Raw genomic sequence first — 14,969 nt, 5'->3', positions numbered from 1 at the left:
AGTGGTTTATTTAATAAACTCCAAACGATAGCAAAGATCAAAATGCTAAATGGAGGTAAAAATAACCAATATGGAGAAATTCTCCAAAATCGACTGTAGTACTAGTAGTATCCATAGCTTGACCTTTGCCATTTGTATTTTGGTTCACTACAATTTGGAGTTTCTTGAAAAACAAAACAAAAAAAAAAAAAAGTGCAAGTTGCTTCATGAGTTGAAAAATACACCAGTTTAAAACTTTAAATAAAAGTGCAAACAATTTGTTGTAGTAAAACTACAAATATTACAACTCGTTAACCATATAGTAAACAATCTGTACTGTAAAGGGCCATCATTTTTAAACTGTAGTATAGTATTACAATATTCCATTTTCAGTAACTAATTTTTGATGTCTGAGTAAGACAGAGAAGAGATTGTCTACACAAGTGACACGCCAGAGAATCTTTTGAAGGTTTTCTATTATTGGATCTGCATTTAGAACATTTCCTGGGATTTTGTGAACTGAAAGATTTGACAGCACTTGTGTCTGGTTGAACATTGCTTGCACAGATACAAAGTTGCTGCCTTCTTTTATCCCTTCCTTGCTTTGTCTGCTACTATGGCATGCATTCGATTAAATTCACTAACAATTGTACTTGTTCAGACATTGTCTTACGGTAGGAAATAATTTTGCAATAAAGTGGTACATATAGCATCTCACAAGAGTACACCACTCACATTTTTGTAAATCTTTTATTCTATCTTTTCATCTGACAACACTGAAGAAATGTCAGTTTGCTACAATTTGTGAGTGTACAGCTTGTATAACAGTGTAAATTTGCTGTCCCCTCAAAATAACTCAACACACAGCCATTAAGGTTTAAACTGCTGGCAAGAGTATACCTCCCAAATTGGGGGGTAAATTGGGCCAAATTAGCCATTTTCCCTCCCAGTTTCATGTGATTCGTTAGTCGCTAGTGTTACAACAAGGTCTCAGGTGTGAAACTTGGTGTTATCGCTCTGATACTGGAAGATCTAAATACATGCCACGGTGGCACCTCATGGGAAAGAACTGAGGATCTCTATATAAAGATGGCCTTGGCTCCAAGATTGCCAATAACCTGAAACTGAGCCGAAGCATGGTGGCCAAAAACATACAGCGGTTTAGCAGGACAGGTTAAACTCAGATCAGGCCTCGCCAATGGTCGACCAAAGAAGTTGAGTCAGAGTGCACGTTTTCAGCGTCATATCCAAGGGTTGTCTTTGGGAAATAGACTTATGAATTTAAAGGTGATGGACTGGCCAAGCATATCTCCAGACCTAAACCAGATTGAGCATCGTTGAGCATCCTCAAACTGCAAGTGGAGGAGCGGAAGGTATCAAACATTCAACAGCTCCGCTCCGTGATGTCGTCATGGAGGAGTGGAAGAGCCAGAGGACTCCAGTAGCAACCTTGAAGCTCTAGTGAACTCCCATGCACAAGAGGGTTAAAGCAGTGCGAGAAATTGGTGACCACAAAAAATATTAAGAATTTGGACCCAATGTTGACATTTGCACTTAGGGGTAAACTCTTTTTTGTTGCCAGCGGTTTAGACATTAATGTCTGTGTGTTGAGTTATTTGGAGGGGACAGCAAATTTACACTGTTATACAAGCCGTACACTCACTACTTTTACGTTCAATTGTAGAAAAGTGTAATTTCTTCAGTGTTGTCACATGAAAAGCTATAATAAAATATTTACAAAAATGTGAGGTGTATGGGTACTTATTTTGTGAGATACTGTACATAGCATCCCAAACAGCCAACCACCATTAACTGTTATTCTTGAGCTACCCTACCCCTACTATAGGTATAGTTTAGAATATTAGTTTCAGCCAGGAGCAAATTCAATTTACTGAGGCAGCTGAAGTGCTTGTAATGGTTAATCTCTTGAGAGAACCAAGGTATGCCTTTGTGATCGTTTGTTACCAAAATGATCAATTACACATTCATCAGACACCGATTCCAAAACGCCCTTTTCAATGGAAAGAACTGCAAGATGATGAAGCCTTGCTTGCCCCATTGTACCTTTGAGCTATGTATGAAGACGTCTCAAAGCACTAAATGATCTTTCGCAAGAGCAGCTGCTCACAGGAATTGTTAGGACAATTCGCATGATTTTTTTAACCGTTGGAAACATTAAAGGATCCAAAAGTTTGCAAATGTGCTGTACTGTTAGTACCACATCTTCCTGTTTTTTGCGTTCAAAGAAGTTTTAGCAACAACTACTTCTTCATAGTGCAGATCAATTATGTAATGTTGTGCAAGTGCCTTTATGTCTTCTGACAGAAAAAATGGTGGCATACATTCCAGATTTCTTTAACTGCCTAACAATTGTACTTGTTACTTCTTCTGAACAGCACTGTATGAGATCATTTTGTGATGAAGGTGAAGTGTACGTAGCATTGCCTGGAGGCTTGTACTTTTGAAGGAAAGGATCAAATTTACGTAAATAATTTAAGCACTCTTTAAAATTGCCTCTATTTAGGCTTCCTTCTCCTTCTAAATGACCTCAAAATGATATGCCCTGCTTGGCAAGAAGCACTGTGGTTGCAACTATTCATTCTAGATATTCTCGCCTTTCTCCAATGTGGAGTTCAGTAGCTTTTTCTATTTGTTCTACAACATTTCCACGCAGTTTAGCATCTTTACAAGCTGCCCATGCCAACATGCTAGACTTGTGAAGAGCATTTCTTTCATGCTCCTTAAAGGAATCTAAAGCACGTTTCCAATTTTTAAAACCTTGTGTGGTTAATAATGCGTCCAGATTGTGCCTCTTGCCTTTTGGGGCAAAATTTCGACAAGCAAAACAAAATGCAGTATTTTTGGTACATGAATATTCTAGCCAATTATATTTTTCAAACCAGTGAAATTGGAATGATCGCTTTTGTGAACCAAACATTTCATATGGATATTGCTTTAGTTTAGGCTGCATAGAACCACTATCCACATCTCCTAGATCAGTAACATCACAAACTGCAGTCATAGCAATGGATCCATCACCCACTAATGTATCTGTTGTGGTACTAGAAGTGCCTTTCTCTGCAAGTAAAATACTGTCATCACATTCTGAAATTTGATCCGTGCTCATGGCTTCTTCCTGAGATTCGGGCTCAGCTTCTCCTGATGCTTTTGACCCTTTTTTGCTGAAAAAAATTTCTGATATCCATATCCTATGAAGAAATTATTTTGAATTTATTACTCTGGTCTCAACTATGAGAGTGGTCTCATAGACCGTCTGGTCTCAAGAACCTTGGCACCCCAGATGTTTTGGAACGACATTTCCCATGATGCGCATATTCTGCAGTGTATTCAAGCATCGTGGGAAATGTCGTTCCAAAACATCTGGGGGGCCAAGGGTAAAAATAACTGCCCTACAGTGAGCCAGTTTAAATAAATGAGGTGTCAGTTGAAACTTATGAATTGTTAGAAACTTTTCTACTGGTAGTGTCAACACCGTGACCTCACATGACAGATTTTTACATTAACCACTTCAGCCCCGGAAGGATTTACCCCCTTCCTGACCAGAGCGTTTTTTGCGATTCGGCACTGCGTCGCTTTAACTGACAATTGCGCGGTCGTGCGACGTGGCTCCCAAACAAAATTGACGTCCTTTTTTTCCCACAAATAGAGCTTTCTTTTGGTGGTATTTGATCACCTCTGCGATTTTTATTTTTTGCGCTATAAACAAAATAAGAGCGACAATTTTGAAAAAAAACGCATTATTTTTTACATTTTGTTATAATAAATATCCCCCAAAAATATATAAAAAAACCATTTTTTTTCTTCAGTTTAGGCCGATCGTATTCTTCTACATATTTTTGGTAAAAAAAAAATCGCAATAAGCGTTTATTAATTGGTTTGCGCAAACGTTATAGTGTTTACTAAATAGGGGATAGTTTTATGGCATTTTTATTAATAAATTTTTTTTTACTAGTAATGGCGGCGATCAGCGATTTTTATTGTGACTGCGACGTTATGGCGGACATGTCGGACATTTTTGACACATTTTTGGGACCATTGTCATTTATACAGCGATCAGTGCGATTAAAAATGCACTGATTACTGTGTAAATGACACTGGCAGTGAAGGGGTTAACCACTAGGGGGCGGGGAGGGATTAAGTGTGTCCTAGGGAGTGATTACTAACTGTAGGGGGATGGGCTGTGTGGGTGATGTCACTGATCTCTGCTCCGATGACAGGGAGCAGAGATCGAGTGACACTTGTCACTAGGCAGAACGGGGAGATGCTGTTTACAACGGCATCTCCCCGTTCATCCGCTCCGTGAGGCGATCGCGGGTATCCCCGCGGCGATCGAGTCCGCGAGACCCGCGACCCGACTCACGGAGCTCCCGGCCGGCGTGCGCGCGCGCTGCCGGCGGCGCGCACGCAATGGCACGGCAGGGAATTCAAAAGGACGTACAGGTACGTCCTTTTTCCCAGCCGTGCCATTCTGCAGACGTATATCGTCGTGAGCCGGTCGGGAAGTGGTTAATAAACCCTTCTGACAGACAGTCTCCATGCTCCAGATTACTTTTATTGAAAAACTTTAAATCTTTATGGCAAGACTATTGAAAATTGCAAATGAAGTGTCATTTTTTGGAAAATATATTTTTTATTTAGAATGTTTTGTCTACTTACCTGTTGTCGTAGGGGGTTTTGCCTCTTCGGTGTCTCTTCCATTCAGGCTCAGCCTTACCAGTGCATATCAAGTCAGCCTGACCAACATCTAATGAAGGGAAAGCAGAAAGCTGTCAACAGCTGCATTGTGTTTGGCCAAAAACATTATGCAATATACAAACCACATACAGGGTTGGGAGGTTTTTAATTCTCCTAGATGACAAATACATTTTATTATAGATTAAACGAATCAGTGGCATTGCCAAGGTGTTCATAGCATCAGCAATTTATTATCTGATTGTAACATGAATCATGTTAAAACATAACAGGCAGCAAGGCAGGGCTGTGTTGGCCTCAAAATATTAATAGTATAGATGTAAAAGTGAATGCACTTGGCTAGCAGTAAGTAGTGCTAACGGTGGTTGCTCTAAACTACATGAAACCTCAATTGGGCATTTACAATTGAAATAGGGTCCCACTGGCACTCCCACCACCATGCTTGCTCGACTCAAATTATTATGTACCACCTGCACCATACATGATCCGACAGGTCACAGGGGAGAAAAAGGCAAGGAGAGAGAAAAGACAAGGAGAGAGAGAAGACAAGGAGAGAGAGATTTTTACCTGTTTTGTTGTTGCATATTCGAATGCATTGTTGTTGGCATGCGTTTCGGTGGTGCAATTCCAAAAAAAACTTTAATGTTGATGGTATGTTGCACATAAAATACTATTAGAAAAAGATAAAAGCAATATACAGTATAAAAATCTATTTTCTGGTTGTCAGCATTTTATAAGAGTAAATTGTGATTAATACATACAAAATGTCGCTTGCCAAGTTGTCCCCACTTCCTTTGTGGAATTATATATTGAAGTATATTTTATATCTATTAAATGGGTAAGGCAAGGTTACCGTAATATGACACTGGTCACCGCCCACACCCATAACTGGCCTTCACAGTAAGGAGCACATGGAGGGCATATACATACAAGAAAAAGGACAATTCCATAGCTCAACTCACCAACCAGTCTGCTGACCAACCAAATTTACCTGTCTAACCGTATGTTAAAAGCAGGTGTCCGTATGTTAAGGGGGCTAGGGCGGCCTCCAGGCTCACCTGTCTCACACCTATCCATTCAATGCATGTGCTTCCACTGTGGAGACACTTATAAATTTAGTGTTAGGACTGCAAGTAATACAGGGTGCCTTGACGAGGCCTTGCAGCTTTCACATGCGTTTGCAAATGTGTGCTAACTAAACCCCTGCTTTTAACATACGGTTAGACAGGTAAATTTGGTTGGTCAGCAGACTGGTTGGTGAGTTGAGCTATGGAATTGTCCTTTTTCTTGTATGTATATGCCCTCCATGTGCTCCTTACTGTGAAGGCCAGTTATGGGTGTGGGCGGTGACCAGTGTCTTGTTACCGTTTGTATATTTGGGTCGGGGACACACTGGACGCCTTTGCTGCTCTTGCTGGGTGTCCAGTGTGTGTCCTGTCCCTTTAAGGGGGCTAGGGCGGCCTCCAGGCTCACCTGTCTCACACCTATCCATTCAATGCATGTGCTTCCACTGTGGAGACACTTATAAATTTAGTGTTAGGACTGCAAGTAATACAGGGTGCCTTGACGAGGCCTTGCAGCTTTCACATGCGTTTGCAAATGTGTGCTAACAAAACCCCTGCTTTTAACATACGGTTAGACAGGTAAATTTGGTTGGTCAGCAGACTGGTTGGTGAGTTGAGCTATGGAATTGTCCTTTTTCTTGTATGTATATGCCCTCCATGTGCTCCTTACTGTGAAGGCCAGTTATGGGTGTGGGCGGTGACCAGTGTCTTGTTACCGTTTGTATATTTGGGTCGGGGACACACTGGACGCCTTTGCTGCTCTTGCTGGGTGTCCAGTGTGTGTCCTATCCCTTTAAGGGGGCTAGGGCGGCCTCCAGGCTCACCTGTCTCACACCTATCCATTCAATGCATGTGCTTCCACTGTGGAGACACTTATAAATTTAGTGTTAGGACTGCAAGTAATACAGGGTGCCTTGACGAGGCCTTGCAGCTTTCACATGCGTTTGCAAATGTGTGCTAACTAAACCCCTGCTTTTAACATACGGTTAGACAGGTAAATTTGGTTGGTCAGCAGACTGGTTGGTGAGTTGAGCTATGGAATTGTCCTTTTTCTTGTAAGGTTACCGTAATATGACTGTTAGGAATGAGCCGAACACCCCCCTGTTCGGTTCGCACCAGAACATGCGAACAGGAAAAAAGTTCGTTCGAACACGCGAACACCGTTAAAGTCTATGGGACACGAACATGAATAATCAAAAGTACTAATTTTAAAGGCTAATATGCAAGTTATTGTCATAAAAAGTGTTTGGGGACCTGGGTCCTGCCCCAGGGGACATGGATCAATGCAAAAAAAAGTTTTAAAAACGTCCGTTTTTTCAGGAGCAGTGATTTTAATAATGCTTAAAGTCAAACAAACAATAAAAGTGTAATATCCCTTTAAATTTCGTACCTGGGGGGGTGTCTATAGTATGCCTGTAAAGGGGCGCATGTTTCCTGTGTTTAGAACAGTCTGACAGCAAAATGACATTTTGAAGGAAAAAACTCATTTAAAACTACCCGCGGCTATTGCATTGCCGACAATACACATAGAAGTTCATTGATAAAAACGGCATGGGAATTCCCCAAAGGGGGACCCCGAACCAAAATGTAAAAAAAAAAAATTACGTGGGGTTCCCCCTAAATTCCATACCAGACCCTTCAGGTCTGGTATGGATTTTAAGGCGAACCCCGCGCCAAAAAAAAAAAAAAAACGGCGTGGGGTCCCCCCAAAAATCCATACCAGACCCTTATCCGAGCACGCAACCTGGCAGGCCGCAGGAAAAGGGGGGGGGACGAGAGTGCGACCCCCCCCTCCTGAACCGTACCAGGCCACATACCCTCAACATTGGGAGGGTGCTTTGGGGTAGCCCCCCAAAACACCTTGTCCCCATGTTGATGAGGACAAGGGCCTCATCCCCACAACCCTGGCCGGTGGTTGTGGGGGTCTGCGGGCGGGGGGCTTATCGGAATCTGGAAGCCCCCTTTAACAAGGGGACCCCAGATCCTGGCCCCCCTCCTGTGTGAAATGGTAAGGGGGTACTTACCCCTACCACTTCACTAAAAAACTGTCAAAAATGTTAAAAATGACAAGAGACAGTTTTTGACAATTCCTTTATTTAAATGCTTCTTCTTTCTTCTATCTTCCTTCATCTTCTGGTTCTTCTGGCTCTTCTGGTTCTTCTTCCGGCGTTCTCGTCCAGCATCTCCTCCGCGGCGTCTTCTATCTTCTTCTCCTCGGGCCGCTCCGCACCCATGGCATGGGGGGGAGGCTCCCGCTCTTCTCTTCTTCTTTTCTTCTCTTCTTATCTTCTTCATTTTCTTCTCCGGGCCGCTCCGCATCCATGCTGGCATGGAGGGAGGCTCCTGCTGTGTGACGGCGCTCCTCGTCTGACAGTTCTTAAATAACGGGGGGCGGGGCCACCCGGTGACCCCGCCCCCCTCTGAAGCACGGGACATGACGGGACTTCCCTGTGGCATTCCCCATGACGTCACAGGGAAGTCCCATCAAGTCACCGTGCTTCAGGGGGGGCCAGAAGAACCAGAAGAACCAGAAGATGAAGGAAGATAGAAGAAAGAAGAAGCATTTAAATAAAGGAATTGTCAAAAACTGTCTCTTGTCATTTTTAACATTTTTGACAGTTTTTTAGTGAAATGGTAGGGGTAAGTACCCCCTTACCATTTCACACAGGGAGGGGGCCGGGATCTGGGGGTTCCCTTGTTAAAGGGGGCTTCCAGATTCCGATAAGCCCCCCGCCCGCAGACCCCCACAACCACCGGCCAGGGTTGTGGGGATGAGGCCCTTGTTTGGGGGGCTACCCCAAAGCACCCTCCCAATGTTGAGGGCATGTGGCCTGGTACGGTTCAGGAGGGGGGGCCGCACTCTCGTCCCCCCCTCTTTTCCTGCGGCCTGCCAGGTTGTGTGCTCGGATAAGGGTCTGGTATGGATTTTTGGGGGGACCCCAAGCCGTTTTTTTTTTAATTTTGGCCGGGGTTCCCCTTAATATCCATATCAGACCTGAAGGGCCTGGTATGGAATTTAGGGGGACTCCTACGTCATTTTTTTTTAAAATTTTGGTTCGGGGTTCCCCTTTGGGGAATTAATATGCCGTTTTTATCAATGAACTGAAATGTGTATTGTCGGCAATGCAATAGCCGCGGGTAGTTTTAAATGAGTTTTTTCCTTTAAAATGTCATTTTGCTGTCAGACTGTTCTAAACACAGGAAACATGCGCCCCTTTATAGGCATACTATAGACACCCCCCAGGTACGAAATTTAAAGGGATATTACACTTTTATTGTTTGACTTTAAGCATTATTAAAATCACTGCTCCTGAAAAAACGGCCGTTTTTAAAACTTTTTTTGCATTGATCCATGTCCCCTGGGGCAGGACCCAGGTCCCCAAACACTTTTTATGACAATAACTTGCATATTAGCCTTTAAAATTAGCACTTTTGATTTCTCCCATAGACTTTTAAAGGGTGTTCCTCGGCATTCGAATTTGCTGCGAACACCCCTAATTGTTCGCTGTTCGGCGAACTTGCGAACAGCCAATGTTCGAGTCGAACATGAGTTCGACTCGAACTCGAAGCTCATCCCTAATGACTGTAATGAAATCTATCTAGGTAGGTAATGTTCTAATTTCTTTCAGACTGTCTTAAATCAACATTCTATTTTACAAATTATAATAAACACAGTCTGTGATTTAAATTATACTATAGGATTTTGTTTTAAAATCAATGTGATCAGACATCAAGCCAGCATTTTCTCCATTTATCCATTGAAGTATATATTATATTAAATCAAATGGGTAAGGGTAATCTAGGTAGCCGGCCCAGCAGGTAATGTTCTAATTTATTTCAGACTATAAAGACTTTTTACAAAATTATTTTAATAAACAGTCTGTGAATGTGATTTAAATTAGACTATATAGGATTTTATTGTATCATCAATGTGATCAGACATAACATATAAGCATTTTCTCCATCCATGCATTTGCATATAGTTGCCTGTAGTGCGCTACTGCTGAGCCCCATCTCACGAAGCATGATGAGTTGATTGATGACGACCAGTGTGTGACCACAGCACACACACACACAGACAGTCCACCACTGGCAGCAGGTATGAATGATTGATTTGATGATGACTTGTTGAGACTGACTGAGACTAGTCCAAACAATAGGGCCTGCTGCGGCCGCCGCCTACTGTACTACTACTGAATGATACTCAAGTGCGCGCCTTTTCCACCTGACAAGGCCGCAGGGCATGCGCAGCCAGTCAGTGAGTGCAACTCACATTCAGTTCACTGTCTCACTCAGTTCTCGTTCTTGAAGTCAAGTGCGTGGCGCGGGGTGGGCGTATATATATATATATATATATATATATATATATATATATATATATATATATATATATATATATATATATATTATAGGCCGCCTGAGCAGTGCAGACTAAACCACCAGTCAGTATGAGTGCGTGCCGTGCCACCCACTGGTTGCCTCTGCCTCGACTCGGTCAACTTAGGCCCCTCACCTCCACTCCTCAGCTCAGTCAGTCTGTCAGCCAGACTCAGGCTCAGCAGCAGTCAGGTCAGGTCGTCAGTGTCACCTTGTTTGGCCCTGTCCTGGCCTGCAGTGGTCGCACGCTGGCTCAGCCTGGTTGGCGGCTGCCTTCTCAGTCCGGGCGGTGAGCACGGCGGCTGGTCACTCTCCGTGTGTGATGTCGTCACCTTCTCCGATGTTAGCGCGCACTTTTCCGGCCGCCGCTTTATGAAGGTAGGGGCCGGCCGTGCGTGACGCGTCATCACAGTGCGTGCCGCTGCCGCCTATCATGACATCACACGCCCCGACTCCCGGCCGCCGCTCATGTGCAGTGCGGCGCTGCACTTTCACGGGGGACTCGGGGCTAATAATGGTATACTAGATGGTCGAGACTCGGGGCTTTTCGCGGTCACATTCGGGGCTTCAGCCACGGCTAGCCACCCCCTCCCCCTTTCCATCCCTCTTTCATCTCAGACTCTAACCACACCCTCTTGAGCCATGCCCATTTAAGCCACGCACACTATTTCATGTAAACCACACCAACAAATGCCCCGCCCCCTAATTATTGTACGGCTCCGCCTACAGCCAAAAAAGTGTCCCACATTTTTTTTGCAATGTTGGCAACTATGTTCCTGGTGTGTCTCCATTCCAGTCAGCTCTGCAGGCAGTCTGGGTTACAGCTTTACTCGCATTCAGGCCCTCAAGTCAACCACCTGAGGCCACATGGCAGCATCTACAGACGGCAGGCAGACGTCCCCTCCCTCTGGGACCCCGCTCTCCAGCCGAAGACCCTGAACACATGTGCACTTGGCATATTTACAGTCACCCAGCATGCAGTGAGGCATTTTCTTTGGCCAATCACCAGGGCTGTAACTATGCCTATGCTCTCATTTGTCAGGTTTCCTCCCACTGTCCAATATGCCCCCTATTGGACCAGTGCGAAGCATTCAGACAACATGAGCAGCATCTGAGCACCATGAGCAGACCCTACCAATGGATCCCTGCTCCCTGGTAGGCAGAGAGCATCTAAATTTACCTGACACCCTTCCTGGTGAGCAGAAAGACCCAACAACGATACAATCTTCTAGCACCTACCTAGGAGGGTGCTACAGTAGTCTGTACAGATTTTGTCTTAATGACTTGCTAAACCTTTTGTCTATCATTACTGCTTGGACCTTATGCCGCGTACACACGGTCGGACTTTACGGCGGACTTTGCCCGGCGGATTTTTCGACGTACTTTCCGACGGACTTTGTGAATGAACGGACTTGCCTACACACAATCCACCAAAGTCCGTCGAATTCGTACGTGATGACGTACGACCGGACTAAAACAAGGAAGTTCATAGCCAGTAGCCAATAGCTGCCCTAGCGTGCCTTTTTGTCCGTCGAACTAGCATACAGACGAGCGGACTTTTCGACCGGACTCGATTTCAACGGATAAATTTTAAACAAGTTTAAAATCTAAGTCCGTCCAACTTTTGAGAAAACAAAGTCCGCTGGAGCCCACACACATCGAATTGTCCGACGAAATCCAGTCCGCCGGGCAAAGTCCGCCGTAAAGTCCGCTCGTGTGTACGCGGCATTAGAAGAAGCTCGAAAGCTTGTCCTGAAAATGTAACTGTAAAGCTACACTCACACGAGTGATTAGCACACCCTGCAAATTCCAACACCAAGAATTGGAGGATTTCTGCAGCTGGAATGACAGGTGTGTGCTCAGAGCTGTAGCCGTTCAGCCCATACAGTGCAATGACAGGTTGACATTGGCTGCAGCCATCCGTGACTGTCCACAAGCCAGCTATTATCTAGGTGAAGTTTGGTTAAGACTCCTTTCACACAAGCCAAATCCAAAGTTGCACGATTTTTAGTCCGACTTTGATAAGACTTTTACACTCTCTGGCATTGAAGCCGTGGCAAATGTGGATCAAAGTAGTGCAGGAACCTTTTCTGAAATCAAAGCGACTTCAGTAGTGTCAATGTTCTGCGACTTTGGGTCCCACATGTCGGTCCTAAGTCTTACAAGTGTGAAAGGAGCCTAAAGTTGTTCTATAGTATAGGCCTAGAGCTGAAGCGCAGCATAAGAGTAGGTCCAGCATTATGGGGTTTTCCCTATAAGGCTATAGCAAGGTGGGGGTTGTTAGGAAAGTGATACAGTTGGTAGGAGGGTCAAGTATCAGGAGAGATATGATAAGAGGTACCCATTGGAGGATCGTAGGGTGGGGCAGGTTGTGGCTGGGTGGTCCTAATAGGTTGCTAGGTGGGTGTTCGTCTGTCAGTATCACTTGGAATTTGGACAGCAACCGAGGAGATTCTCTGAGTGTTTAGCTGTGTCTGGCAGTTAACTGAATTAAGATGGAGGATCTTGACAATATGCTGGCCAGGATTCACGCGGCGGCAGTTGCCAATGGACCGCAATGGCTACGTGATCAATTGTCTGGACTGTTGCCGGAGTCGGGGCAGGTAATTGCTACACCTGCCCCTTCTATTACACGCGCTAGGAGGTCAAGGCCTCCTGAGCGTTTGAGCCCTGAAATGACTCCGAGGGGGTGTCGCCACGCTGGGAGCCCAGTAATGGACCCTTCAGCTTCCGCAGCCAAGAGAACGCCTTCTCAGCAGGCTAAAGGAGCTTGGAGGAATCCTCATCACAGGCATCCCCCAGGGGGCAAGAAGTGGGTCAGCCACACGATCCCACCCCCCTTCTACAGCCTTACAGGACCATACGGCTGCCTCTGCGGGTGCTACGCCCGCCATTAGAGCAGCCCTGCGGGGGAGAGTGCGTTCACCCAGTGCCGGCCTGATGCCTGGGACGGCCGGGACTGTTAACAGGAGAAGCGGAGGTTACCAGAGGGGAGCCGGCGCCGAGACTACAGCTCAGCGGGACCTGCGCACAGCTTCTCTCACAAGCCCTAGGCAGAGAGCGCAGCGGGGGAGGAGGAACTCGAGGGAGAACGGAGCGGCGGCCTCCGGTGACGTCATCGGCCGGCGCCTGTCAGCGGAGCGCAGTACAGGCGTGATACATGAAGAGGCAGAGCGGTCGGAGGGAGAACTGTCAGCGTCTGAGGAAGGAGAGAAGGGGGCGGATGCCGGCCCAAGGAGAAGAGAAGATGATTAGCTGCAGGGATCCGGAGTGACGGCTGAGCGGTCTGGACAGCCTGGTAAGTATGATCCATGTGTGTCTTATGTGTCTGCTGTTATGTCGTCTGTATCAGATGTCAGTGCAGGAATGTTGTCACAGGGACAGGTACAGGAGAAGGGGGGGGGATCTGTGGCTGAGGAAGGACAGTGAACTATGGGGGGAGATGCTGTGATGGGCATAAGTCAAGACTCTGCTGTTCGGGAGATAGCTTTGCAGGACACGGCTGTGAGGGGGGGTCCTTGCTAGGGGTGCCGTCGGTGGTGCCGGCAATGGCAGCCAGGTTGACTGGTGTGGCTGGACTGCTACAAGCGTTCATGGCAGGTTTCAGTGAGATGCTAGCCAGGTGCGACACGGGGACAAGTGCGACTGGGGTTGTTTCCCCGGCGTCGGCATGGACAGCTGCGCAATCTCCGATAATTTCATCAGGGGATGTGGCCAACCAGGGCTCGCCTGGGGGGCCAGCGGGAGGGGTATCGGTGACGTCCCCCCAGGAGGTGGCAGGGCAGGCGGTGGTGGCTACGTCATCTGCAGAGGCATCATCACAGAGCTCAGTCAAGGCGGCTGAGGAGGGTAAGAAGTCCACGGGGACACCGAGGGTGTGCGTTTAGCGGACGCGGCTAAATGCGAAGTATATGTATGCTTTGAGGGACCGCTGGGATCTCACTTAAAACAGGAAGTGCGTGACAGGATTTGGAAAGGTGAGTGAATGATGATTCTGTTTGATACATGAAATAACAGACTGAATGTGGACCTCGGTTTTCTAAATCACTATCAAATACTGTAGTCCTATGACCATTCTCACCTCTGGGACTTTTCTCCCTCACTCACATTCCACAGGTGGAGCCCACTTCTCTACCCCTAGTCTGACTTTTTTTTTCAGAATTTGTTGTCTGTACAGATTTTGTCTTAACGACTTGCTAAACCTTTTCTGTATTATTACTGCTTGGACCTTCGAAGAAGCTTGAAAGCTTAGGACTGGTCCACACTGATCCGACATGCGCTCCGACTTCGAGAGCACAAGTCGCATGATATGTCAAAATCAATGGTTCCCTATGAGAGCCGTCTTAACTGGTCTGACTTGTGTCGGTCTGACTTTGAAAAAGGTACCTGCACTACTTTGGTCTAACTTGGGCACGATTTCAGCCCATTGATTTTAAATGCAAGTTGTATCCAAGTCAGATTGTCATCTTAACTGATCCGAATTGTGGTATGCGACTTGTGCTCTAAGGATCTTGAAAGGGAACCTCATTCCAAATTAAAATAAAAAAACACGGCGTAGGGTCCACCCAAAAATCCATACCAGACCCTTATCTGAGCATGCAGCCTAGCAGGTCAGGAAAGGGGGGGGGGGGACGACCAGAGAAAAAAGACATTAGCAGAGAAAAAAAAGACATTAGCAGAGGGAGAAGACCAAAGGAAGAAGACATCAGTGGCAGTACCGGAGAAAGAAGACATGTTGGAGTTATGACGGGGGGCATTCTTCATTTCTAGTAAAGGACTTGTCAAAAACTGTCTCTCGTTTTTTGTAACACTACACTGCTTATTTTTGGGGTGAAT

The 14,969-nt window shown here is 45.7% G+C and overlaps 1 long non-coding RNA gene across 2 annotated transcripts in view; it reads right to left on the bottom strand.

Moving 5' to 3' along the window:
* LOC141127856 (uncharacterized) overlaps positions 1–14,969 on the bottom strand; it is a 574,076-nt gene that overhangs the window by 556,164 nt on the left and 2,943 nt on the right. Inside the window, exons 2-4 of one of the 2 annotated variants that reach the window (XR_012241598.1) lie at positions 5,260–5,362; positions 4,657–4,744; positions 824–3,188 (exon numbers count right to left, since the gene is read on the bottom strand). This is a non-coding gene — a long non-coding RNA (uncharacterized lncRNA). Of the gene's footprint in view, positions 1–823; positions 3,189–4,656; positions 4,745–5,259; positions 5,363–14,969 lie in introns of those variants that run through there. The other variant, XR_012241599.1, reaches the window with a different exon arrangement.

This window comes from Aquarana catesbeiana, linkage group LG02, assembly GCF_042186555.1.
Source record: "Aquarana catesbeiana isolate 2022-GZ linkage group LG02, ASM4218655v1, whole genome shotgun sequence".
NCBI classification, from domain to species: domain Eukaryota; kingdom Metazoa; phylum Chordata; class Amphibia; order Anura; family Ranidae; genus Aquarana; species Aquarana catesbeiana.
This window is presented reverse-complemented; position numbering and strand designations above follow the sequence as displayed.